This window comes from Grus americana, chromosome 10, assembly GCF_028858705.1.
Source record: "Grus americana isolate bGruAme1 chromosome 10, bGruAme1.mat, whole genome shotgun sequence".
Taxonomy (NCBI): domain Eukaryota; kingdom Metazoa; phylum Chordata; class Aves; order Gruiformes; family Gruidae; genus Grus; species Grus americana.
The window spans coordinates 9,939,711-9,966,780 of NC_072861.1; the positions used below are offsets into that span (position 1 = coordinate 9,939,711).

The 27,070-nt window shown below is 36.8% G+C and overlaps 1 long non-coding RNA gene across 1 annotated transcript in view; it reads left to right on the forward strand.

Annotated features, from left to right (window-relative positions):
• The first annotated feature begins 3,829 nt into the window (after positions 1 to 3,829).
• Positions 3,830 to 27,070, forward strand: part of LOC129210604 (uncharacterized) — a 47,063-nt gene continuing 23,822 nt past the window's right edge. Inside the window, exon 1 of the long non-coding RNA XR_008578587.1 lies at positions 3,830 to 3,960. This is a non-coding gene — a long non-coding RNA (uncharacterized LOC129210604). The remainder of the gene's footprint in view (positions 3,961 to 27,070) is intronic.

Sequence of the window (27,070 nt, forward strand, 5' to 3'; positions counted from 1 at the left end):
TGTTTCCAGATTATATATATAACAGCTGTTTCTACTGGTAACTGGTGAAAAGAAAAGAGGCTGAGAAACAAGTTCTGGATGTATATTTAAAGACTTTCATTGAATCTCTGTGGAAAAGCAGAAACAAGCTATGCACATATAGTTGGAGAGCACATGAAGCACCTCAAACTGTTTTCAATGTGTTCCTTGTGCTGCCACAAAAAAATCTTTGGAGACTTCCATCTGTTAAATCTACTTGGGATCAACAAATTAATCTATAAACAGATCTTAAAGCATGAAAGTAAAAGCTCCACTTCTTGGCACATCCCACTTCCTTGCAATTCATATTTAAATGATTTGGGTCTTAAACATTACTAATGAAAAATCAACAGATGAAATACTGAAAATTGTTATTCTTTTCCATTTTGCTTTGTGGTGATTCCGAAATCTGTGTTCTTTATTTAGACTTAAGGACTCCAACAAAAGGTATTTACTAGGTTCCTCACTGTGTTCATATTCTGCTCTTGCCTGGGACTGAAGCTGCCAAAGAGTCATAAACTTTATATATCACTATAATTAATTGTATTTAGGGTTAGAAACAGTGATTAAGGACTGTGTCAGGTAATGCCAAGTCTGCAGAAATGTGTTGTATGTGTCTGAATTCAGTTTACTGAGATGTTCTCGGACAATAATATGAGTTGTGCTGTTACATTGCATCTTATAAGGTCATTCTCTTTCCTGTAGATTAACATGCAGGTGATTGAATGTGAAGAGCACTATGTTACCTATCTGAATATCTCGCTGTATTATATTCATTGCTTAAAAAGCTCTCCATGTTGCATGATGATTGACCTTATTGTATTGTTCACAGTAATCATATTAAAATGCAGCTTGTGCTTTCAGAGTGCAGTTTAAATTTCCACTTTATTGGACAATAGGTAGTCTTGCATATTTGTGAATAGAGCAGAAAAGGAGAACTGTGTCCTGATGCTGCACACGAGAGAGATAAACATGGTAAGCAGAGCTGCTGGAAATTTGTTGCAAATTTGTGAGATTTTTTACATTTTTCTGGTTTCATATTAAAATAAATTATTTTGACATATCCACTGAAACATCTGTAAGTACAACACAGTCAACACCGAGACTTGAATGTCCTTCCTGTTTATTTCAGAGAAAAGCTTTCCTTCTGCCTTCTTCCTGCTCTGCACTCCTCAACATTGTTGATAAGAAAATGAATATGAAATGAACTCTTTTGTTTTGCTGAAACGTTTTTGCTTTAGGCTAATCTTTTCCACTTGGCCAGCCAGCTTTTCTTCTGGGACCTCTCTGACAGTTGCTCTAGTATTTGGCAGCTTCTGGCTCTGTAAGGTGTAATGGCTAGTTTTAGATTTTCTGTTTTCTTCTGACAATATAATATACGAAGGTAGAAGTGCCTTTTTGTCTTTTGAGAGGTGATGATGGTGACAGATTACTGTTAATCACACACACTTGTAAACATTTCAACTAGAAGTAACCAGAAGAGTACAGCAATTATTCCTACTAACTTTCTCCATATCATTCTTTGACATTATAGGCAAGTCAGCATGAAAATATTTCATTCTTCATTTGAGCAAAAGGTGATGCAGTTCTGTGTTAGGAATCCCATCATGACCAATTTCCTTTGCAGTCAGTCTACATCTTTTCGTTTTCATTTATTTCTTAGTGTGCTATGGAAAAGAGGAATGTTCTTTCAATGCTGCACATAGCATGAAGTCTGCTTTGTTTGTACAATGTGTCAAGTTTTTGTGCTCTGCATTTGCACTTATTAAAGTAAATTTGAGTTGTCACATTCTGAACTTGTTATCTTTCTATTTCACATAATATGTGTGGAATTTTCCCATGACAGAGTGACTGTTATGAACTGGGCTGTTTGGCAAGTATTTTCATGCTGAGGAACCAGATGGACGGGCACCTGAGTAGAATACCTCCTTGTTTAGAATTACATGAACTGCAGACCATTTCTTGTTAATTGAATTAGTGAGGTCAGTGAGATCTTGCTATTAAAAGTAATTTTGGCCTTTGCATAATTTTGCTTTCTTACAACCATTTATTCTGAATTTATGAGCAATGTAATCATTCCTGGCTAAGAACTTCAGAGATTTAAATGCTGAAATGAGTATTTGCAATGATACAGCAGTCTTTCAGGAATTCACAGTTTTTGCAAAAACTCAGATCATTATTTGAGATTCATAGGCCAACAGAATATTTCCTGGAATTTAACTCTGTGTTTCCCAGATGTTATTTAATACAAAATAAACAAGTACCCCAACTCCTTTCCTCAAACCAAAACCCAGTTTCTCTCTCCCCCAGTTTTGACATCCCAAAAAGGCTAGTATGGTACTACTTAAAAGTTTGGTTGGTATTTATTCCCTGAATGGGAATTTGGAAAAAATGCATGGGATGAAAATGGGTGCTTTTTTCTCTTTGTATTTTGTACAGTATGTTGTCCTCTCAGACCTAACTTTTATGTGTTTACCTTTTATCTTACTCTTGGCGTTTTAGCATTATATGTACTTAAATAATGGCATTTGCCCCAAAAGATGATTGTTTTCAGGATAGACCAAAAAATCAAAACAAAACTAAACCAAAAATGTCTTTAATGAAACAACTTTTGAGGTAGAGGATAAGTTATCGTGGGATCTTGGAAACGCTACTTCACATTGAGAGAATCTGATGAGAAGTTAACTTCTAATAGTTTTTTAACAATTTTCCATTGAGGTAGCCTATGAAATGGGGAATTACAAAGTAATGCAGTGCATCTATAATAGTTCTTGTTTTTAAGCATATTATTACAAGAAGAGTTATATTCCTTGAGAAGTCCCTTAAATTGCTTAATGAGTCTGACAAAGCTTTTCCACACAAGCTACATTTCTGCTCTGTTTCTAAAATGCACCTGTGAGAATTAAGTGCTGTTCATCTGTTGCCACTGAGCCTCAGGGTCACCTCTGGGCCATGCATGTGTAAGGCTGGAAAGAAACCTTACAGTTCACAAAGAAAACCAAAGCCCTTTATAATGTCTGCTTGAAATTGTCCAGACTTTGCAGAAAAACTCGCAGGGTGTGGGTAAGATGACTCCATAAAGGTCATTCAGTGGGATTTCAATACAAATTATTTCTTAGAGGAATTTGCTCCAATCCTCCAGTGTGAAAAAGAATTTGTATATCCAGGCTCCAGAGTACTTTGAGTAAGAGAGTACTATGTTCTTTCATAGCACAATTCACACTGAAAGATAGTTCTGCACAGTGAGTAGGAAACCATGTGTTACTACAGAATACCATGCAAAAAGCTTGGTAGTGGTTTCAGACAACCTTAATTTTCTTTCTGATCGACAGCTGCCATTTTAACATTATTTGACATGCTGTGCATATATTACCTAAGCTGCTGTTTAGCAGCAGCCTATGCAGATAGCTTACTGTGAATTTTGAATTCTTTTTTTTTTTTTTGCATGTTGATTGAGTATTATTCTTTCCTTGGTTATTTCTGGATTCCTTAGAGCTAGAAGTAACATAAAAATTGGTGTTTCTTTGCATGTCAAATCTTTGTGTCAGACCAAACCCAAAGTATAAATTAAAAAGAGATATTTGAATGGACATTCATGTAATTTGATTCCTAAGGCAAGCTGCTCAGAGCGAAGGCATTAGAAATGAGAAGGATGTTTTAGATGAAAACATCCTTTTCTGTTTCTGCCAACTCTAGGAGTTACTTTTTACAGCTGCTGAAAGTCAAGAACCCTTGTGAAGAGGTTTACTGTGGGAATTCTATTGAAATCAAACCTGCAGGGGAAATTGTAAGGGTCACAAGCTAAAAAGAAGTGAAACCATCTCCTGCACATCCGGGTGCAGAACAGAATGTTTTTGCCTTACTTGTAATGAACAGCACGTTGCAAATCTTCCCCATGGGTGATGACACCAGCTCAAACTGATGAACTAAACCTGGGTGCAGGTCAGTAAATTCTGACAATATAATTTGCATTTTGGATGTAGTCTATAAATTTCCTCACTCTAGAGCCTGTTTCTCCCTCAACACTGCTGGGCCTTTGATTATTAAAGGGTTATTTGCTGGTGGAAAAAAATTAAGTGACAGGCAATTACTTACTTATGGTGACTATCATATAGGTGCCTGAACGGTCCATAGGGTTTTTAAAACTTATTTTAAAATTCCTAGGTACCAAAAAAAGCTTTTGTTTTTAAAAGCCGTGCTTTCTAATCCTAGAATATAAACAAGATAATCTTGCAAGTTACATCACAAGATCAGTATTATTTGATAATATGCATATATAGACTTCATATAAATCTTTCCGCATTATCCGAGGGTTTTTGTTTTCAATGTTTTCTGCTTGCATTCATATACCGAGCTTTTACAATTGCATTATCTTGCAATATTGCATATTATCTTTCCTTGCTCTCATTTCCAGGCTTTAAAAAAAGGGGGGGGGGGGGGGGGAAGGCAAAACCCCCCCCCCAATTGATGTTGCTAACTAGAAACGATGGTTTTCACATGACAGGGGAGAGAGTATGAATCAGAACAAGGAGACATTGTCTATATTGGAAACAAGATCTATTCTTTTAGGTTAAAGAAATACAAGTGATTAAATGTCTTTGTGAATTTCATGCAGTATAATTACATCGCAATAAAGAGCTTGCTAAACTTCTCAGTGTAAAACCCCCAAAACCATAGGACCCTGCCCTAAACCAAATATATTTGGATTCTCTTTCTTTAGCTCTGGACGTGAAGTTGTGATAAGTATGTGCAGCACAGACAGGGAGGGTGGATGGTCTAATTATTGCCCACAGTTGGGCTAAAGTAAAGCAAAAATGGGAAACACCTGTGGCCATGGGGCTGGGGAGGGGCTCCGGGGTGAGTCTTATGCTACCCGTCAGAGGCTGTGGCAGGGAGTCTGGCTGAAGGGTGCTGAGGTGAGGGGAGCCCTGTCAAGGGGGTGGGGGTGGGGGTGGGGGTGGGGGTGGGGGTGGGGGTGGGGGTGGGGGTGGGGGTGGGGGTGGGGGTGGGGGTGGGGGTGGGGGGGGTGGGGTGGGTGGGGGGGGGGTGGTGAGAGCGGTGAGAGCGGTGAGAGCGGTGAGAGCGGTGAGAGCGGTGAGAGCAGGCAGAGGGCTGAGGGAAGCCTCCCTGGGTGGGGCAGCACCTGCTAGAGAAGAATGTTCTGGAAGTGGTAGGGTGCAGCTGGGGGGGGAGGTGGAGGTGGTGGTAGCAGCAGCAGCAGCAATAGCAATAGCCAGATATTCAGGGCTGCAGGTCAGTTTTTGGGCTGGGTGTCAGTAAAACTACTGAGTCTTGTTCCTAGTCTCTGAGTCTTTGCTTAAAATGTGAAATCTTTTCTGTCTTATTAGGGATTTGGTGCAGGAGAAGGTGTCAGCAGGCCCATCACCATATTTGGTCTGGCTTGGGGTGTCCCATAAAACAGGGATGTGTCAAGTAGAACTGGGATGTGCCCTGAGAGAGGGGGAAAATGGTGTTGGGGAGCAATTGCCAGCAGGAAGATGGGTGAGCAGCTGAAGAAGATGGTGTCAGAGGGGAGGAGGCAGCTGTCTATGCTGCATCTTTTGTACTCTGGTAAGCCAAAAAAGATTTCCTTATTTCTATTTTCCATGTAGGAGAGGAGAGTTCTAGGAGATAAATGAAATGGGACCTGTTTTTGTGATGCAAGTCATCCTTTGCTGGGTTAATCTGGTGGGAGTGAGCCCCCTTCTCCTCAGGGAGAAGGGGTGGCAGGAGGCAAAATGAATCCCATAGTCACCAAAAAGTTTGTGTTACTGTAAAAAATAAATCTCTTGAGGGAGTTGTTTGAGAATCAGTAGTTTACTGACAGAATTATTTATTTAGAGGGCTACATTTTCTTGTGTGAGTCCCAGCTTGCGACACAAAATACTATGTGTGCTTATGAACTGAGGGATAGCAAGGAGCAGGAGAAGTCTCATGAGACTCATCAGAGTAACTTTTTTAGTTCTAAGTTCTGATCTAGAAATACATTTGGCAAAGATAGTGGTAAATCTTTAAGTTTGTCATAATGTCTAACCATTGCAATTAGTTTGGGACAAGCATTTATGAAACATTTTTCTGTTATCATAAGTAGACATTTGTTTTGGCACCTGTTGATTGAATCAACTATTTTCTTGAAACTTCTTGGAAATACTTGAAACTGTGGAATTATTTACCCTAAACAAGATGTAATTTTGTAAGCAGAAACAGCTAACGGTAGAAAAATGTAACTGCCACCTTAATTTTTCAGATAGTGTGCTAATTTATTCATTACAGTGGAAAACTAAAGCTGCTATTTCTCACTCTAATGGCTCTGTTCACCAGTAAACATACAGTATTAATAATATAATTTGGAAATATTAGTATTTTCCAACTTTCTCTCCCTGAAAGAAGTAAAATGTAGCTGAATTCTCATCTGAATTCTTTCAGTGAGGGTCTTAATTGGATTTCTTTATTATAATTTGTGCTGGTTCATGCCTACTTTTTGTTGCATCCTAGCTACACTTTTCCATTAGCCAAGGAAAGAAATGAAAGGATACTGAATGAAGGCTGTTATGGTCTGTTGGGAGAGTATCACCCTTTACCTTTTAGCCAATCTTAACTTTCATTTTTATTTTATCCCCCCCGAAAATCCGAAGTGACTTCTGGGGTTGAAAACTATTATTTATCTTCTACTTTTTCTGTTCCTGAGAAGCTTTTCCTCATTGATGTCACTCTGATGAGTAACTGAAATATTAAGTATGTAACTACTATTTTAGGTTCCAGTTGTGTAGCTGTGCTGTATGGTTAATGGTAATGCAAGAGTGTTAAGATGACACAATCTGAAACAGTATTTGATCAAAAAAAACCCCAAATAATAATGATAGGAAATTTAGCTGCTTTTTCCCCAAAATTTGTTCCCTGATTTGGCTGCTTTTGTGATTCTTGTCCTAGTGTTGAAAACTAGTCAGGTAAATACATTTTTCACTTTCAAGATGTACAATATGCTTCTTAAAGTGAGATTGTGTTCTCATTCCTCAGAAGTCTCTTGCTTCAATATCTCTTGATTTTTGTTGTGACAAATCACTGTTAGGAGTAGAAATGATGAACTTGTCTGGCAGGTTTCAAATATATTTGAATAGAAAATAAATTAAAATGAGAATTTTGTATAAATATTTTGTATTCTTAAATGAAAGTACAGAAGATAGATGTTTATATTTTAGTCACATTGCTGTAGTTTTAAAGGATGTAAAACAATATAATATATTTGAGATATACATTATGCCAATTCAATGTGGGTTTTATAAGTAAACTTAATTAGTCTGTCAACAAAACTACAGGAGAATGAATGATAGCTTTAAATATGACTTTATGCTTAGGTTTTATTCTGTCATCTTCTAGCTTCCTTTTCTCAAACTTTGGACTGCTTAAAGTAATGCTCTCTAGAGGTAGAATTACTTTCTAACATCCAGTTTTAGAAGTGAGCTATATTTTTATTGCTCTGAGCTAACAGAAAAGCACAATTCCCCTAGAGGCTGTTCCAAACAACTTTGTAAGAAAAGATCCAGAAATATTTCAGGAAACAGATTATCCCTGACAAATATACACAGCTGTCTAATAGAGCAACCTCCTCAGACCCCATCCATGTCACAGAATTTTTTTGGTGTCTCTAATCTTCTTACTTTTACAGAATCCAGTTTTGTATTCCATTAGTATGCATGTGTATATTCTAATAGACTATAAAAATGCTGCATGACCTACTTACTGAGGACCTGGTTTTACATCCCATTAGTGGGCATGTATTTTCACAGTAATAGACTTTTAAAACCACTGTGTGACCCATTTATTCTGCTTCATCAGTAACTCCCTATGTAGCGTGTATCTCTGTGTGTGTGTATACATATATCTCCTTTTTCATTGTTTGATAAAGTATGAGAAAACCTTGCAATGTTGAACAAGAGTTCTGTGCTGTTTGAACTAATATGATGTTATTCTGCATAAAATAATTCATGATACTTGAAGACATTTGCAATGTAAGAAAACAGAACGTACATAAAGCAACCTGTACTTAGAGGAGGATTAATATTGCAATGTAACCTGACCTATTTTTAAAGGAATCCTCCTCATTTGACTGATTTATGATTCCCTGTTGAACTCGCTCATGCCTTACTTGATTTGGTGTTCTCTGAGATTTACTCAAGATGTTGAACAAAAAGGAAGTCTTACAAACAAAGAAAGCATCTATTTTTTTCCTTCCTTAGTGTAATTCCTCAATATTGTGAAGAACCACATCTTTTGTTTGTTTGGAACCTGCCATCCGCCTGTGTCATTTGGTATGCTTTATTTTCCATGCCACCTTTTGATTTTTACAGACTTCTATCAAAATTCTCCCTCAGTCTTAAAGACTGAGGAGTCCTTGTTGATTTTAATACAAAACTATTTAATAGCTTTGCTGATCTTTGTCAGCCCTCTTTGTACTTTCTATTGTTCTATTTTATCCTTTTTGAGGACAGGGAGACCAAAAGTTGATGGGGTTAAGATTCCACCATGAACAGCATAATGATGTTTTGGTCTTTGTTTCTTTCTTAATACTGCCTGAGATTCAATTTACTGTTTTGGCTGCCATTCAACAGTAATCTGGTGGCTTCATGAAATTAACTATTATAACTCCAGATCTGAAATCCAAGTGAAACAACTCTCAGTTGAGAGCTTGTATATACAAAACGATGACTTCCCTATTTGTATCATGGAATGTTATTTAAATTTAGCCTGACCTGCCACAGAGGGTACTTCGGTGGGTCTTTAGTTCTTGTTGTCCCATACACTTTCAAGGAGATAGTGTCTTGTGGGCTAGTGCCATCCTTTGAGTGTCTCCAGGGTGCCATAGGTTTAGATGATATGTGCACAGGTCCATCTGCTTACAGGCATACCCTAGAGTGTTTTACATCCTGAATCAGAAGCATTTGGTAGTGGTTTTATAATGTCATTCTCTTTATATCACCCATACTGGTGAAGAGACTATGCACTGTATGAGGTAGGATGCTTGAAAACTTAAGGTTATCCCTTGGGGTTCTCATCTGCTTGTGGGATAGAGTTATCCTAGGAGAAGCTGTGCCACTTAAACCTATACGGTGGTCTGGCCCTGGATTGAGCTACTCATTGTTCCTTCCAACACGCACCTGATAGTGACTGGTTTATAGCCACAATGCAACTCAGAAATGAGTCCCAGCATTCAAACAAAACATCAAGATAAATATTCTAGTGCCAAGAATAAATGGGGGTAGCACAGGAGAGAAGGACAGAGCGATCTAGTTCAAAGGATTTATAAAACTATATGAACACTAGTAAAGGAGGGTATTGTCCTCTGGGAGTATTAACGCATCATCGGTGTGAAGTTAATCCACTGAATGAATGGTATTTAATTTGGGGGTTTTACATTGTACTTCTGAGGTAGAAGCGATTGCATGGAAGAATTACACAGAAGCATATGAGCAGATTGCTCTGTACCTCATCAGCACATAAATGCTTCCCCTTCTATTATATTACAGGGGCTTATTTATCTTAAACATTATACCTAGGTACATTAATTGCAATATTGGAATTCTTAGTGTAACAGGAAAAGTTATTCTAGAGTGGCATTTTAGGATCAATGTTGTAGCTGACTCCTGATGCATAGATGACATATTTGATTTGCAGTTAAACACCACACACTAGTAGGGAATGGTACCGTAATAAACAGTTTTTCTACCAACATACGTGACCTACGAGCTAATGTTTAGAATATGGCCGTTTTGTTTTGACTTCCCCATTTGGGAACTCGGAGTGTGAAGAACTCAAAATAATTGATTTCATTTGGAAACTTTACATTAAAATCTTGATCAAGTTCACTTACAGTGAGTCAACAAAAGAGATGGAAGAATGCTTAGGAGCTACTGTGTTCTGAACTAGATGAGGTAGTTGATCCATTGCATGTGTAGGAGCATGAGATATACATGTGTATATCCCTGATTAAGGGAACCAATATTGATGTTTGGAGTCCAAAACATGCAAACATTAAGTTCTTAGAGTTGTAATAAGAACATATTCAAAAAACAAGAAGTCTGAAATTGAAATGGATTCAGTAGGAATAGCTGTGTTACATAAATGTATTCTTGTTTTTTAAACAAAGTCTGTTAATCATGCAGGGAAGTCTTTATTGAACTTTCACCACCATAAACCTGAGTTACACAGACTACTCAGTAGGAAAGGGGAAATCATCTATCTTATATGAAAATGTCAGGATTTTATCCAATTGAATTTTGGTTATATTTACCTAAATATTCTCTTTTTCTCTTGGATGTCTGTAAGTGCAGGTGTTCAAATATATTTTTTAAAAATCTTTTAGAACTGTTTTCACACATTCTCTGTGATTTTTGCCTGACTGAGCGGAGGGTTACAGAAATAAGCTATCAAGCAGTTGCCAACAATGTCATCTCTTGATTTAGTAATTAGGAAGATTAGGTAAATAGTCAGTAATAGTGGTCTGTTTTTGTGTTGTGGTTGGTTTTTTTGAATAGTTTGCCTTTTTTAAAACAAAAAACAACAACAAAAACCCGCAACCTCCCCCCATCCCTTCTTCCTTCCTCCTCCTGCGTGAATGTTGTGCCCATTCCTGACTGCAGGTCAAGTAGATAGATGTGGCTTGAAAGGAACTTAGTGAAACTTGCAAACAGACTGATTTTGTTGTATTTTCAACTTTATGAAACCATTAAAATAAGAGTAAATTCTGAAGATGTTTAACCACTGTTGCTCCTCTTTTTTAACTTCCAAATGCTTCTGTATTGAGTTCAATCTTGGGAGACAGCTGCTGCTTTACACAGGATGAATAAACTGGAGAAGGGAGTAAGCTCTTTACTTGACACATAGAAATATAACTACTCAGAGATTAGTCATTTGATTATTCCACAGTAATACTAACAAACAAGTGTATAATGTAAAATGTCAATTGGTATGTTTTTGCTTCTAGTCTTTATTACATATATTTAAGTTCTAGGACTTTAGCTGGAGGATCCAGAGTACCTCTAAGCCTGAATGATCTTTTTGCTAATTTGCTATTTGCTAATAGCTAATAAATTTCAATATTGTGTTTATTAAATTTATCTATTTTCAGAACTGGTTCCTTCTCTGATGTGAGGTTTAACTAAATGACATGTTACTCCCTCTTGCCAAAATATTAGCTGCTAATTATAGTTTATGATGTCTAGGATTAAACAGTCAAATTCTGTTGCAGAAAATGTGATTACAGAATGTTTTAAAACCATAAAATGCAAATAGACATCAGCATTGCTTATTGGAAAAATGGTCTGGTTAGCTGTGAGAATAACTCTGTAGGTTTCAGAATTGTTGATCAAGATTTCAGTTTTTCACTTCATGAATACTTTTGAATTTTCATTGGCTATTTTTAACGATCCCAAATTGTATATAACATTACTTGATTTAGTGTCACAGAAAATTAGTTACTGCTTTCATAATATAAATCAAGAAATAACATCGCATTATATTTAAAATTAACAGTTGATCTTTAAAGACTTTTTACACAAATATTTTTATATTTAAGCTTTCAATTTATCTTTATATAATTCCTACTATTTCTATTGGTGATTAAAGCAGTGAGTATCTGACTGTCTCCTGGGATTACATCTTTTGAGTAAGAAATAATAAAAATGAATTGCATTATGCTGACATAATTTGTAATTGTAGGAAAAACCAGTCACATTAGATGATCAAAACAGATTATTGTAGAGAGTGTGGCTATCAGAGGGAACTGTAGAAAAAATTAACACTGAAAAGAGTCAAATTTCTGTGAGGCTTAAATTAAAGGACAAAACAATGGTATACTTACCTAGCTGTTTGTGTTACTTTCTCTGTTTTATGGGTTGCTTAGTGAGTAATGAGAAGTAACAAGTCTTTCCCTGTTCTGTGCGCCCTTTCCTGTACCTCCCCCTCACATTAGTACAGTAGATCTATTATTTGAGAAAGATCAATCTTGCAAACTGAAAAAAGTACCAATGTGATAGAATTATTAACTTTAACGCAAAACCTCAATTGATACCATACCAGCTGTCAGAGAGGTAGTGTCACTGGAGTTATTTATTTAATGTTTACTTTATTTCTCATCTTGAGTGAAGGTGATTTTGTGTAACTCTGCAGCATAAATCAATTAAAATTACATGATATCAGATTGTTACTTCATCTCATTGATTACTATATCAATTTTGGAGAACTTTACTCTGCACCTCAACATATGAATCAAAAATTAAAGGCCACTAGTCAATTACACTAAAAGATGCAGAGTATCTTTTAGCACAGTATTTATATTTCATTCCTTAAACCCAAGGAAATGTGATTAAAAAAAAAAAGTGTGAAATCATTGGAATAAATATTACACTTCATTTATCATAGCAGGTCTTGAGGCTCTATGGCTAGCCAAACCAGTAGTGTTGAAAAGATGAAATGCAATCTGAAATTTTATTAATTATGCAAATTCTTCAGGAGGCAAATGTTAAGAGTACACAGAATGCTAAGCCTAGATTTTTCTGAATAAGAAGTCAAAGGATGTGCCTGCAATAGTGTTTTCATTTGGACTGGTTCTGCTTTAGAAATGAATCTCCTGATTGTTCCGATCTACGATTCTTTGCTCCACATGATGAAGTGGAGCATGCAACTTTTATCACTTCAGATGATGGTCCACAGGACTAAACTACAAAATAAAATCCTATGAAGTGTGTATTTTGTGCATCTCAGGACCTGAGCGTCTTTGGGTTTACTCTGCAGATCCTATTAGTCCTCACTTCTTGGTCAAATAGACACAGCCAAGTTGCAGCTATGGTTTCATCAGATCCGGTATCAAACTGAAATCATAATGTGGCATGAGCAGCGTTACCCTCCAGAGATGCTGTCCCACAGAGAAACTTAATGAAGAATGTTACTTAGATACCATGCCATATCTCACAGGAGTAGGATTTAATACTTACTGGTTGTTCAAATGCCAGTGTTGACAGATTTTTGAGGAAGAAGGGCATAACACTATCTTGAGAAATTGCATGAGGAAGAACAAAGTGTCTTTAGGCTCCTTTGTGCTTTTCATATAGCACATATAGTGTGTGGTGCTCAGTACAACCAGTGGAAGCCACCTGAGGCGCTCTAACTTGGTTCTTCTTCCATTAGAGTCAGCAGTTTTGCCTGATATATGGGATCCCGCGTGCAATCCAGTGTGGTGCAGAGTTGATGGGATTAGCTTTTTTCTGCTCTTTTAGTAGGAGTTAGACCCTTGGTGTAAACCTCTGTAAAAATTTAAAATCTGACATTCATCCCTGCTGGGTAAAGGACAATGCAATCAAGGACAGGAGAGTAGCGCTTAGACTAAGTACTAAATAATGCAGATTGGTAAAGATAAAAGCCAGTCAATAGACACTTCAGCAAATAACAATGCCCTTCTAGGGGAAGGTGAAGCATAAAAGCTGGTATTATTGCAGAGCTGTTGGTGCATAGTGTAGAGGTAGCTGGCTTTACATGAGCATAGACACCTCTTGGAGAGAATTCCAGGGAGTGCAATAGAAGATGGGTAATATTGCTGCTGGTGTAAAAACGGGTGCTTGCCCTCTGCCGAGTAAAGCCTCAAACTGGTAACTATGCTATGGGAAAACTTGGTAACTCTTTCAAAAAAAAATCCAATTTAGACAAGGAAGTTATGTCTTGTACAGTCTAGTATTTGTAAATGAATGTTTATTAGGCTAGCAGAGATTGGAGGAGACTGGGAAAAAAACTGCTAAGAGCCTAAGTAAAACATATGTAGGGGAAGATCTTTCCTTTGCCGGTTCTCCTCGTCTATGTTGTAAGTTCTTAGGAAAAAACTTTCTTAAGTGCTGAAAAAGACCAAAAGTGAATTTGATAACACTGCCCAATAGAATTGCACATTAATTGGATCGGTTGCCTCCTCAGTTCTGTGGCACATAGCTGAACAGTTAGTTACAGGATCTGATTTCTGTAATAAAGATATAAGCAGGTGGTAGTGCTCTATTCTCTTGGAGGCAAAGAAATTGAGAGGACCACAGGATTTTCAATACTGATTTGTACCATATATTTATAGCACACTTTAAAGCAATACTACTCAGGATCATGATAATTTTAAATCTATCCTATTAAATCTGTATAATTACAACTTTTTGCTTAATTAATCTTAGTTCAAGGATCCAGCATTTTGCATTTTTAGTTAGTAAAGCCAATAGATTTTTTTTCTTTAAAACAATACTGTATAATCTGAAGACTTCTTAGGTGCTTAGAATGAATGTTAATGACAATCCCTTGAAATGAATGCTTTATTGTAGACAGAATATTAAGTGTTCATATTTATGTAACTACTATACTGTCTTTTATGAAGAAAGAAGTTAATATTACAAATTTTGTTTTGAAAGAACCATTATTAAATTTATTTGAGCTGCATTCACTTTTGTTAATCTTTGTTCTCCATGGTGATTTGTGAGAGAGAACTTCCGCATGCCTTTCCTAGTAAATGCATCAGGCATGGTTAGTAATATGACATGGAAAAATCTGCAACTAGTGCAACTCAAGAATTTTGTAGCTGAGCTAAACTCAGTTACTAGTTTGATTCATCTCATGTGGGATCACATGATCTCTTTGTTTAAAGTAGTAAATCTTTGTTTATGTAACATTGAGAACATCTGCCTGATTATTTGGCCAGTACTGTTGACATTCCTCCATTTGAGAGCAGAGAATTGCTAGGAATCTATTGCTAATTCATCTGACGTTAGTTTAGATTAAGCTGCTGTACCCAGTAGTTACTGAAACTGATCCCTTGGAAGTGAGGAATGAGGGCATTTCAGAAATTAAAACTGTTCTAAGGTGAAATATTTCAAGTATAGCATGCTAGCATAGTTTTGCAAATAGGAACTGTCACTTCTACCAACAACAGTGATAACCTTTTGGTATCTTATTTCATTGTTTACTCAAAATACAGAGTGGTGTAAAATATCTTGAATATATCATTTACAATCTCCTCCATCTGTGAGTGCACTGAAACAGTCTTGTTCTCCATCTGTCCCTTGTTTCTATCATATGGTTGATTCAGTAAAACCTGTGGTTGTTTTCTTTGGGAGAGTCTCAAACAGAGATTGAGTGAACACAACTAAGTGAAATGTTTAAGCATATTGCTGCTATTTTAATAAATTATATTCCTAATTTTAGCACTAGTGATTTAGATTTTAATAGTTCTGATTCAAATCCTGAATATAAACTGAGGGTGGTTTTCTTGGTGGTGGTGTATTTTTTTTTTTGTGGTTGGTCCCATCCCTCCTCCCCCACTTTTAATTTTTTAAAATTTATTTAATATTCTATAAAAAGACATTGGATCATGCCTTATTTGTATGTCTGGGTGCTTTGACTCTAAAGCAGCTCTACAGGTACTGGGGATGCCAGTTAATTGTTTTAGCAATAGTGGGGATGATGTGTTCTATAGCAAAGTAAGAAAAGAGAAAATGTCTCAGTTTAAGATTTAATAATTATTTTTTGTTTTACCGTGGTTTGTCTGTAGACAACTGATTTTTGTCCGTGAAGGGAACTGACTGTAATACAGATGTGTCTAGAACAAACCTGCAAACCTTGGTATCACTTATTCACAAGGAATTCTGTGTGTGATTCTAGCCTATCTCTTTATCTGTCCTTTGTCCTAGTTATTTGTGTGTGTTTCCACTGACATATGGGATGGCTGGTAACTCTGGAGGCTCATGTAACATTCAAGCTAATGCTGAATGTTTATGTACGTCCTTTGAATGAAGTTAGAAAATCTGATTCTAGGGGTGTTTTGTTATCTATCTGGCATTTCTGGTTTTACTGCAGACAGTTCTAATTATCAGTGGAATGACTGGGAAGATAATTTTTCCCACATCCCTCCTCTTCGTCATGTCTTCATATGAAACTTTTTTTTAAACAATGGTACTTGCAAAGGCAGGTCTTTAAAGATGTATAGGTTATCATCCTGTTATTCCTTTCAATGCAATCCTGTTTCTCTACTAGTTCCATAATAAAAGATTTTAAACATTGTTTAACACCTGAGGAAATAGGGTTGTATTATGATGGAAAATGCAGTAGTTAAAAACATAAATATATTCACTGATCACTTTTCATGAACCACATCTACTGTACAGATTATTTTGGGGTACTAAAGATAATTGCATTAAATGAATAAATTTATAAAAATAATTGAATTTAAAATTTGAAATTAATTCATGAAGATACTGAAAGATGGAAATGTCTTGGATTTTTCCTTCTGGATTTGATGTACAATTGGCATAATTTTTGCACTGACGTGTTTTCATGAATTATTTTGTATGCTATTTTCAAAACTTGAAAAAGCATAATATTAACATCTTGTTTGATATAATCAGATTAGCAAAGTCCAGTAGCTTTGTTTAACTTTTTTTTTATATAGGCTAAAGTCAGTCTTTGCATAATTGCTTTGTGATAGGAACTGCTGCTGTCAGCATAAAGCTCCTGCCTGATGCTTGCATTTTGCACAGAAAAAGCAATTTTTCAATGTAGCGTTGACTTACGTAGGAGGTACTCGGTGTGACAGGCCCTGGTATAAACTAGTTCTAAGTAAGTCTTTTTGCATAATATCCTTCAAAGTGGAATTATTCTTGTTCCAGAGAGCAAACAAAAAAATACAGGAATTTAAAATCAGTTTTATATGGCCATTTTTCCTTATATATTTACAGACGTTGTTAACTTGATGAAGTTACTATGGTTTAAAGCACTGATCCAAATTGGGGAGCACTGAGTGAGTCGTGTGACAGACAAACAATTGTGATTTCAGCTAGCATAGTGGGTAAAGCTCATGGAGAATGTGCTGGGAGGTGGAGGAGAGAAGGAAAATAACATGAAATTCTTCTCTGCTCCACTGCTATGTCAAGCACTAATCTCTGCCATAAACTCCTTTTGCTCTACTCTAAATATTGTTAGGTTGGGGGTTTTTGTTTGTTTTTTTTTTCCTTCGCTGTATTAATTCCAAAGCTTTTCTAAAACCTTGCTGTTACAGTAGTTTGAAGCCTTAGAAATTCCTGCTGTATTGATAGCTTGTTCATGTACATTTGTATACGACAAATGTATATTATTGGCATGTAGTTTGAAGAAATCCTTTCTCTGTCTCTTGAGTATGGACGCAGAAGGTTCTTTACCCTTCAGCCACAGTTTTGCTAGATGAAAAGCTTTTTAGTATTTCCTCCTTTGATTGTCTCTCTAGTCTGTCTGTTTTACCTAATATGAATTGGAAATACAGTCTTTATTGAACATGCTCATCAGAATTATATAAAATACGCCAAAAACTTTGTTACTGCCTTGCACATTTGCATTAATATGTGTGTCAGTATGTCTCCTTGAGATGTTTGACCTCTCCTTTTCTAATCTTTTTGCTGTGTAAATGTCATCGTCTTCTGATTTCTCTAATCACCTTCAAAGTGTCCTCTTAGAGCTGGCTTAGGCTTTTCAAAATTGAATTTTGTTGTCTCAGTGTGAGGATGCTTGGCTGTTCTTGGCGTAGAAAGGAAAGGGGTTGAACTGGGAAGGAATGTGGGGGAAGCAGCTGGAGAGTCAGATGGGGACAGCAAGTGCAGTGTTGGTGAGGGAAGAGAGGAAAAAAAGACCATTTTCATAGAAACATAGAATATCCTGAGTCAGAAAAGGGACTATGAGGATCAATGAATCCAACTCCTGACTTCACACAGGGCAACTTAAGAGTTAAATCATATATTGTCCCTTCACTAGCAGTTGCTTCCGATATTCCTGCCCCTACTGTGTCACCAGTGGAACCTATTTTAGTAGGCAGTGCATTTAGTCACCTGCCTGGGCAGGTGTCTATATTGCTGTCTTTGACTTCACAGTCTTTTGTGACAACTTCTCCTATGCTGCTTTCCCAGTCACTTTTTCTTCTGCCTCTTTGATTTTTCTGGTGTTGTCAGAATTGTTCCTCGGCTGTATTTCTGCTTCTGTGGTTGCTTCTTTTCCCTGTGCTCTGTCCTTGTTGACGGAGCTCAGTGGATCACTGTCATCTTCAATGGATGCCTGCCAAGGTGTCAGCTCAGCTACTGGCTGGTAATCTTGGCTATACATATAACCCCCCTCTCTTGACAAGCTCATAATAAATGAGAAATTATTATTTCACACAAATCTGGAATTTTAACCTGGATGTTGTACATTAGGGGATTAGTAACATAAAATCCCACTTTAAAAAAATCTGAAGAGCTGCTCCATGCAAAAGTGTTCTTATTTTGCCAGTCATTGATAAGTAACTGCTGGTGTTTCTGTGTTTATATATAAATGTTTAGAGAGACTGACTGTCAAGTTTGTTATGCTTGCAGGAAGTCTAGCACAACAGTGTCTCAAATGTGCTCAAGACATGTAGGTGCTGTCTCCCTAAATGGTAAATAACAGGGCTATAGTAGGTGTCAACAGGTGGTACTACTACATGCAGTCTTTCAAGTAGGTTTTTTCCTTATCCTATGAGCATATGTTCAGTCTTGGGAAGACGTGCTGTGTTGCTGCTAGCTTTGATTATGCAAGTCTTGGTATAGAGACAGGTCTTTTGGAGAGGGGACATGAGAGCAGCAGGAGAATTTGCTCTCTACCCAGGTTTCTGCTTAAATTTAACTTCTTGAGGCAGAGCTGCTCTTTGAGCACTGCCTACTGCTATTGGGCTGGTTGAAGGAAGAAACTGCCTGGAGGCAATTTGATAATTTCTGTTGCAAGCCTTGAACAGAGGTACTGCATAAATAGAACAAGTTACACTTGACGTCACTGGTTTCTCTTCTGTTAGGAAGCTGACCTGCAAGGCCCCAGACATCTGCTATCATTTGGAAGAGCAGTGTCAGAATGACTGCTGTTGTGGGAAGAAAGGGAAACAAGGAAAAAATATTTCACAACATCATATACATTGTATCTGGTATTTTGTACAAATGATCTGTTTGACAAATTGCATGGATTCTACTTCTATTAAGGGAGAAAGCAAAGGAAAAATAAGCAGCTGAATATGCGAGTTCTGGCAAGCAAATTTAACTTCATCATTGGGCATATAGAATGGCTTGGCAATACAGATATCTATACCTCTTAACCAAAGACTGTATTGATTAATGAAGGAAGAAAACATGATTTGATGTTTAGAGTGCATAGAAATCATGCTCTGTGTTCACCTGTACTTGTGCAGCCTAACAATGGTCCTTTTTTCAGTCATGGCCATTGTTCTGGTATTGTTAGAAAGTAAATGTGAAAATTAAGATTGATTTTTTTTTTTGTAAGAAATACTATTATTCCACAGGATTTGTTTGGGGAAAAGTCTGATAAATGTACATATTTGTTAAATTGAACTGGAATTCATGTATTATGAACTATGTTATTGTCTTGCTCTCTCTTTGTAACATAACTCAACTGTTGGAGAGGGACAAATGTGGTCTTGATAGTCTTTTCCTGAATAAAAAAGGGTCTTAAGAATGATCACCAGTTGGCCAGCTGGAGTGGCTCTGGAAGGTACGCTGATGTTCTCATGTCTTACATTGGTCGCTACCTGTGCATGAGACACCCCACGCCTCCTTGTGACAGTTCTGCCTGACGGTGCCACATGATCTCTCACTTTGGGGGACTTGCTCACAAACACAAGACGTTCTGAGAACATAAAGCCCAAGCCAGGGACTGAATCAGAAGATCAGCCTGGGAAGAAAGAAGGGTAATGCAGGAGAATGCCAAGACAAATGGATGAAGCATACATAATAACGCTTTTTTGAGCAATGCTGGTTTATGAATTTTTCCCTGCACTTGGCTGCTTATTGAACCTTATGCCATCTCCTTGTTTGTGCTAATACAGCAAACTAATTGAGGTTAAAAATAACCTTTATCTGGAGCACATACTTGCAGGCTGAAAGCCACTGAGAAGAAAGTGAAAGTGTATCTAAGTTTGCCTAGCTCCTCAGGCTAAATAAATTCCAAGGTTTGCGGAAGAATAAAGCTCAGGAAGGAAAGCTTGGAAGGGTGGTAACAGGTCTCTGGGGACATGAAATGAATGCTCACGGGTGCTGTGAGGGAAAAGTTTGACTAGGAGCATCTTATTCAGAACTGTGTGAAGGGAGAGAAAAATATTCATTCATCTATTATGCTGAAAACAAGAGAAAAGCTCTTTTGAAAAAAGCAATGCTCCTTTCAGCTCTGCAGTTTTCTTTTTGGTTATGGATTCCAGAGAGCCCCAGAACAGGCAGCCATCAGTAGTAAATACTTCACATTCTGATGAAGAAGGTTTTACTGAAGCCGGTGGAGATAATTGCTTCTTAGTGATACTTTGGATTTTTTTTTATAACTATAGTCTTGGAAATGCTTTTCAGACTGTGGGTTTAAGTGTAAATTATCCTGTTGTATAGTTTCAGTGTAAGAGCAAATGAAATAATTTTGGATGTGCTTGTTTGCACAGTTACATGTACAGCAATGATTAAATCTGCCTCTCCTGAGCTGTCACACTGAATGTTGCAAGGATTTACTTGAGAGGATATTAGCAAATCACAAAGCAAATCAGAGAGGATAGAATGAAATGAACAGGTATGTATGGAAATGGAAGTAGAAAGAAAAGGTTTTCCAATCTCTTCTTTTGTGAGAAAGCGTGTAAAATATGCCTGAATGGTACAGATGCTGCCAGGTTCACAGGAACCACTTGTGCATTATCTTATGTGTAGTGATGCAAATCTTACATAGCAAAAGATGTAATAGAGCAATCTGGCAAGGAATTCCTTAACTTTGGGTTTGTATATCTGATGGGTTTGGTTCATGCAGATGAACTCTCCACACATTTGTGTGTCTGCAGAGAAACAGGCCTCTTAAGAATATTCAATACTCAGCTTTATGTTGGCTGTATCTATGGCAGGTGTTAGTAGCATTAAAATGAAAAGATTGCCTCATCATCACTATGTAAGGTTCTGTTTATCAGAAAGATTTACTTTCATTCTTCCCACTGCACCCCTGGAACAAGCTTTGAAGAGGACTTGGACTCAATAGGTTCCAGAATACTAAGGCTGAATTTTGCAATTTTATTTTTCACATCTTTCCAGGAAGTATTTGAAGTCTGTCTGCACACGTTTCGTCTTTTAAAATGTACATTGATCAGATGAACCACTATATGTATAGATGAAGAGAAGTTCAAATGAAGGTATATCTTGAAAAAGAAAAAAGGAAACTTCTGCTGCTTCTGATATATATATATACATATACGTGTGGTGTCAGGGTGTATACTGTACTGAAATAGTTATGTATCATCCTCTTTATATTTCAACTCTTGTTTATTTATATCAACATATTTGGATGCTCCAAAACTTGTTTATTTTTATAATAGCCAATCAGCATTCAGGAGAACTAAATCATGCAACTTGGGAGTTGCTCATCAGCTGCATAATGAAGACAAATGGCGTGTTAAATCTTGTTACCTGATTATGCAAAAATAGCGTTTTATGACAGCAACAGCTTTGCAGTCTGTAGAAAGCCATGCATCTGGTTAATCATGAAAAATAAGATTGAAAGAAAAGAGAAAAAAAAACCCGCAAACCCAAGGTGCCGTGTGTTCTGGATCTCGTCCAAGCAGGTAGCTTAACCTGCTGAAAATCTTCTTTGTGGACAGACTTCAAGCCTGAAAGAACAGCAAGTGGTAAATTCTGAAATTGTAGTGAGCCTAATTAAGAATTGGTTCTATTGCTGTGATTTTTAAGAACACCTAATATAATCTCTAATGGCAAATATTTGCTGGGATTGGTTAGATCATAAATCAAATGATAAAAAGGCCAAGCAGGAGGACAGTCCTAAACTCCTGATGCTTTGGCTTCCCTGGGGAATCTAATTATAAAACAAATTTGTTGATGATATCTTTGATAATAGATTACTGCATCCAAATGAATCCTGCTTTTATTTGTCTTGGCTGGGAGGTGTATGGCTTGGGACTGTTTCTACCAGAAGCCAGTTGTGGGGGTTTTGAGTTTGGGTTTTCTTTTTCTGGAAGTGTGTGGTCTTTTTTTGAGTTGGAAAATGCACAATAAAACTTCTTGCATAAGTTCCATTGTCCTTGACATGTACAAACATTGTGATGAGAAATCTCAAAAGGCACAAAATGGCTGATGTTGCTATGTTCCTGAGCAACTATTTAAACAAGGAGAATTACAAATCTCAGAAGACTTGCAGGTGTCTTTTCTCAGGAGATTTTCAGATTGATGCAGTTCAGAATTCCTTCTGAAAATGAACATTCTCTTATGACAGCACATTGGGTCTGTGGAGGATAAGGATTGTTTATTGTCACAGCAGTAAGTGACAAATTATCTGTACAGTACGTGACTGGAACTGTTTTCTTAGGGCATAGAGTACTGTATCAGACAGCCAGGGGAAACTGAGTCAGAAGGTATGAGTATGTCTGCCGTTCATCCTCTGACTTTCTGTGACCATCAGAGCATTTATATACCAATGAACAGTACTGAAAGCAGAATGCATTATCATCCAACATCATAAAAACCCAAGCACTTGATGTGAATGTTTTTCACTTATGCCAGAAGATAGCTTGCTTTTTGCAGGGATTTTGCGTTGCAACGCAAAACAATATTTTCTGGATATTAACTTTTGCTGCTAGCACTGCAGCTAATATTATCAATGACGTCTGACTCCATCATCTCTGCGTTATTACTTTGTGTATAACTACACCATATTTCTACTGTGCTGCAGGAGAAATGTGACCTAATTTTCCAGAAATAGGGCATGGTTGAGGATAGGAAGCTAAGGTACTGACTGCACGTTAACTTTAAGGCAGTTGATTGAACCTAGAAGCATTGTGCAACATTTCAGGGCTGCTCTGTAGTGATATGGTAGGGACTGGTCATGACAAGATGGCACTGAGCAGGCTTGCAATGTATATGAGTGGCTTATTGAAGAGAAGACACCTGTGTTTTTTGTCCTTATTCACACAATCCCTTCCTTTCCCGGCTAGGAACTCCACAACATTACAAATTCTTCACTGTTAATAATGTGAAACTGTATTCTCAATGTGTTTTAATCTCAGGGCTGAAATTCAGTGTGTTTCCTAATGGGAAACTTTAGCAACACACGGGAAGAGATTCAAAGAGAGCTAGCTGAAAAATGTTTTAGAATTAATTCAATAAAACAAAGATCACTGCTTTCAAACCTATAGGACATCCTTTCATCTTCAAGTGGCTTAATTACTTGAACTCAGGTTTCTATTGTCTTTCGAACTGTGTTGTTGTAGGCAGAATGTGACATTGGCTTCTGGCAGTAATTGGACTACGCCATGTTTTCATCAGAAGGACGCATCCAGTTTGCAGGATGGTCAACAGTACTGTGAACAGGTTGGTTTTGGCCTAGCCTATTTAGTTGTTCCCTGATGAATGCATTTGCCTTCCAGGCTCATGGGGAGCGAAGCTAAATATCAGTTGAAGATTCAATGAGGAAGCAACATCTTTTGAATCTGTGGAAAGACAAAATGCAAAAGTTCTGTTTGCACAATGTAGGGTAAGAAAGTACTTGTTCAAAATGCAATAAATGGGACATGTCTTCGTCAGATTTGCCAACAGCTGGCTACTAAAGTTGGAAAGTCACCTTTGCCTTATGACAGCAGCGTGATGTAGATAGAATTCTGTGTTGCTTTGCACCTTACGCAGTTATTCGTACCAGTGTAGAACACTGCAGAAGAGGTGTAAAAAAAAAAAAAAAAAAAAAAAAAATTTGGTAAAGTGAGATTCCCTTAAACATTCTTCATACTGGTGTTAGAGTTCAGAATGGGGAAGAATCAGGCCTTGATAAGCATTGGATGTCTAGAAACTGACAGTGTGTCAGTAATCCAGCAGACAGGAGAGAGCAGTCTGTGGTGACAGGGATCGTGATTTTGTTTTAGAGAGTCTGAATGAAAGAGTTGGTTTCTTATGTGCCCCAAAACTCAATGCAAGATGCTGATCTGCCTTTTTAGATCAGTTTTTCTCTATAAATAGATGCCCTTCTCAGGGATCCTATTTGCAGAGGTTGCCTTTATGGAAGTGCTAAAAGCATTGAGGAGAAGTACTGCGAAGTCATTCTCCATTGTGTGGTTTTAATTGAACACCATTCACTGCATCTTCAGTCAGGACATAGGAGGAAAAAGAAAGGTGACAGTCCGTAGTCTATATCTTATCTGTATCACCTTTCCCTCTTCTACTCAATTAACAAATCATCTGTGTTTGATTTAAAAAATTGCCTTAATTCCACAAATATTTAGTTTCTTTCCCTGTGAAATTTATCTGGGTAAATGTTTTTCTTGGAGTGGCGAGTTTAAAGGCAAACAAATGAAAAAAAAAACTTCTTGAAAAACATTGTTACGTATTACTAGCAACAGGTAAGGCCCTATATATTTAAAAAAAATTCTTTTTCCCTAACCAGATGGTAACATCCAGTCAACCTTCACTAAGCAATTGCCATGAACATTTAGTATCTGAGTGCAAGAGCTTCTCTCCGCTCCTCAGAGATTAAGCCTGCAGTTTCAGTACACCTCTCAATGATGTACAAATGTCTGTAAGTTCCTCAGGTGGTGGTTTTTTTCAACTGAACTTGATTGTGACCTGTAAACTTCATACATAGATGTTGTTTCTGTTTCATGTTTACTTGCTACAGGTGTTAAAATTCTAAAATTAGTGTCTTGATTCTGAATATGTTTGTGTGTTGTATGCACATTTTTCAGTGAAATCTGTTCTGGAAGGTGTGAATTCAGTACATAACTGCATAATAGCACTTCATATATGCCTGCTCTATACTTGGAAATGCAAAATCTACCCATTGATACTGAGGTCAGCAGAGGTGAAATTGTGTCAGCAGTAGTGAGATAATTATGAATGTGTTTCCTGGTGTTGATGGGGTCTTGGTTAGCACTGCTAAGCTCTGTAGATTCCAACTGTTAACAGAAGAATGGCATGCATAATTACTTATGAGACTGACAGTCAGTATTGACTCATTTATAGTTTTTAAGTGTATGTAAAGTGCTTTTGTGCAGCTGAGCCAGAATCTAAAACCCTTGTGAAAACATTGGAATGCTGTGGTGTTGTGATTAAAGGAAACTGATGCATGACTTAATGGTAGCTTGGCTAATAAGAAATGATGAACTGTTGCTTTTACTAAGTTAAAATCCAGCAAAAGGAGAACTTCATGGCTAGCGGCTGTGGTGACTGATATGTGTTTTAGATATTTTCTAAACAATCAGGAAGTAAGTGTGTGTATTGCTGAATATTTTGAAAGGGTCATGGAAATTAAAACATGTTTTTCTACAGTAATATTAATTAAACATAGTATTTAATGAAGGAAAAATAAATCAACCTATATTTAGAGCAACTGTCATTTTGATCTAATTTGAAGAAGAGATTTTTCTCTTTCTGAAAGGTGCTCCTATTAATCATTAGAAAGGTCAGTGTTATTTCACCCTAAATGCAACACAGGTTGCTCATTTGAACATTATAGGCTAATAGAGATTTTTTTCTTCTGAATTAGTATTATTAGAATCAGGTAGCATATTTACCAAATATCTATCACTATATGGATATGTAATATATATTAAAATTATGAAAATACGCAGAATTATTAAATAGCCATCAAGCTGTTGCTTAGGTTTTTTGGACCTTTTTCATGTGTTTGATTTTGTTGTTACTTTTGTTTTGTTTCTTAAAATATTTGCATTACTTTATTTTTATCTGAGCTTGGTTTTCAGAATGTATTTTTCCGTGTGCATATGATGGTGGTCTTGATTTTTTCAAAGACTGATAGCCATTCAGGCATGCGTCCAGTTACCTACTCTTAATTACTTTGGTTTTATATGTAACAGTACTGTAGGCTCAACTGTTAGGAACGCTCACCAGCGTTATCTGCCAAATTGCATGAGCAACTGTGAGTGCACATGAGAGAGAGACTGTAACAATGGAAGATAGCACTTGTGACCCTCATTTCAATCAAATGAGATCTGTTAGATTTACATTTTCTGTGACAATTTCACATGATCTGAGCACTTTTCCATGTGTTTCTGACTCTTGATAATTAATTAGTTTGGAAAGGAGAGGTATAATGTATATACCTCCAAAGCAGAGCTCTCTCTTATTTCAGATTACTAACTTTCAAAGGAAGAACTCCTCTTCATGGACATGGAGAGTTCCTTAAGGGCTATTAGAGCATGTTTTGAAACAGTATCCCTAAGTAATTCTTCTGAGCTATTATTTTGAAAAAAATCAGGTATAGTCAAGACTTAAAAGCTAACTGTATACTAAATAGTTAAATATCTTTGGAAATAGGATATCTTTAATGAATGTGTTCTGTATAGTAAACTTGCTGACAAGCTTCAAACTGAACTTTCTTTGTTTCTTGGTCTTTTTTCTTTCTCAAGTTCCTGGATTGACCTTTACTTAAAATTTATTTTTTTCTCCAAGTTTTTAATCTAAAAGAACTGTACATGGACACTACACTATAAAGGTATCCTTGTCAAAATGGACTTGAGCCACTTTGTGTAAAGACTTACAAGTTATATTTCAAATATATTTTGTGAGAAAAGACAAACTACTTAAATAGTTGTGTCAGTTTTTCAAGTGTAGCAGTTTACTGCTTTGATAGTTTAACTTAAAAGTTCAAATATTTTTGTGCTGTGTAACTCTTGCCAGCTGATGGAATAACCTTGACAGAGTGTAGGTGTTAGCCTTTGTTGCTTTTTAATACGTATTTATTCTGCTATCCTAGGACCATCCAGTGGGAATTAATTACTTCAGCAATGATTGAAGAAATCTTATTTTTAATCTAAGCCATTTTCTGTGAAGTTTAATTCATAACATAAAAGCAGCTCCTAGATAATAACTAAAAAGGATATATTTTTAATGAAAAAGAGTTGCCTTGAATCCTCAGTGTACACCAGACACCTCTTTCTCTCAAACAGTCATAGCAGATCTTTGCCATATAATGGTTAATACTTCCTTATATTTTAAATACTGGGCAAATTCAAGATTAA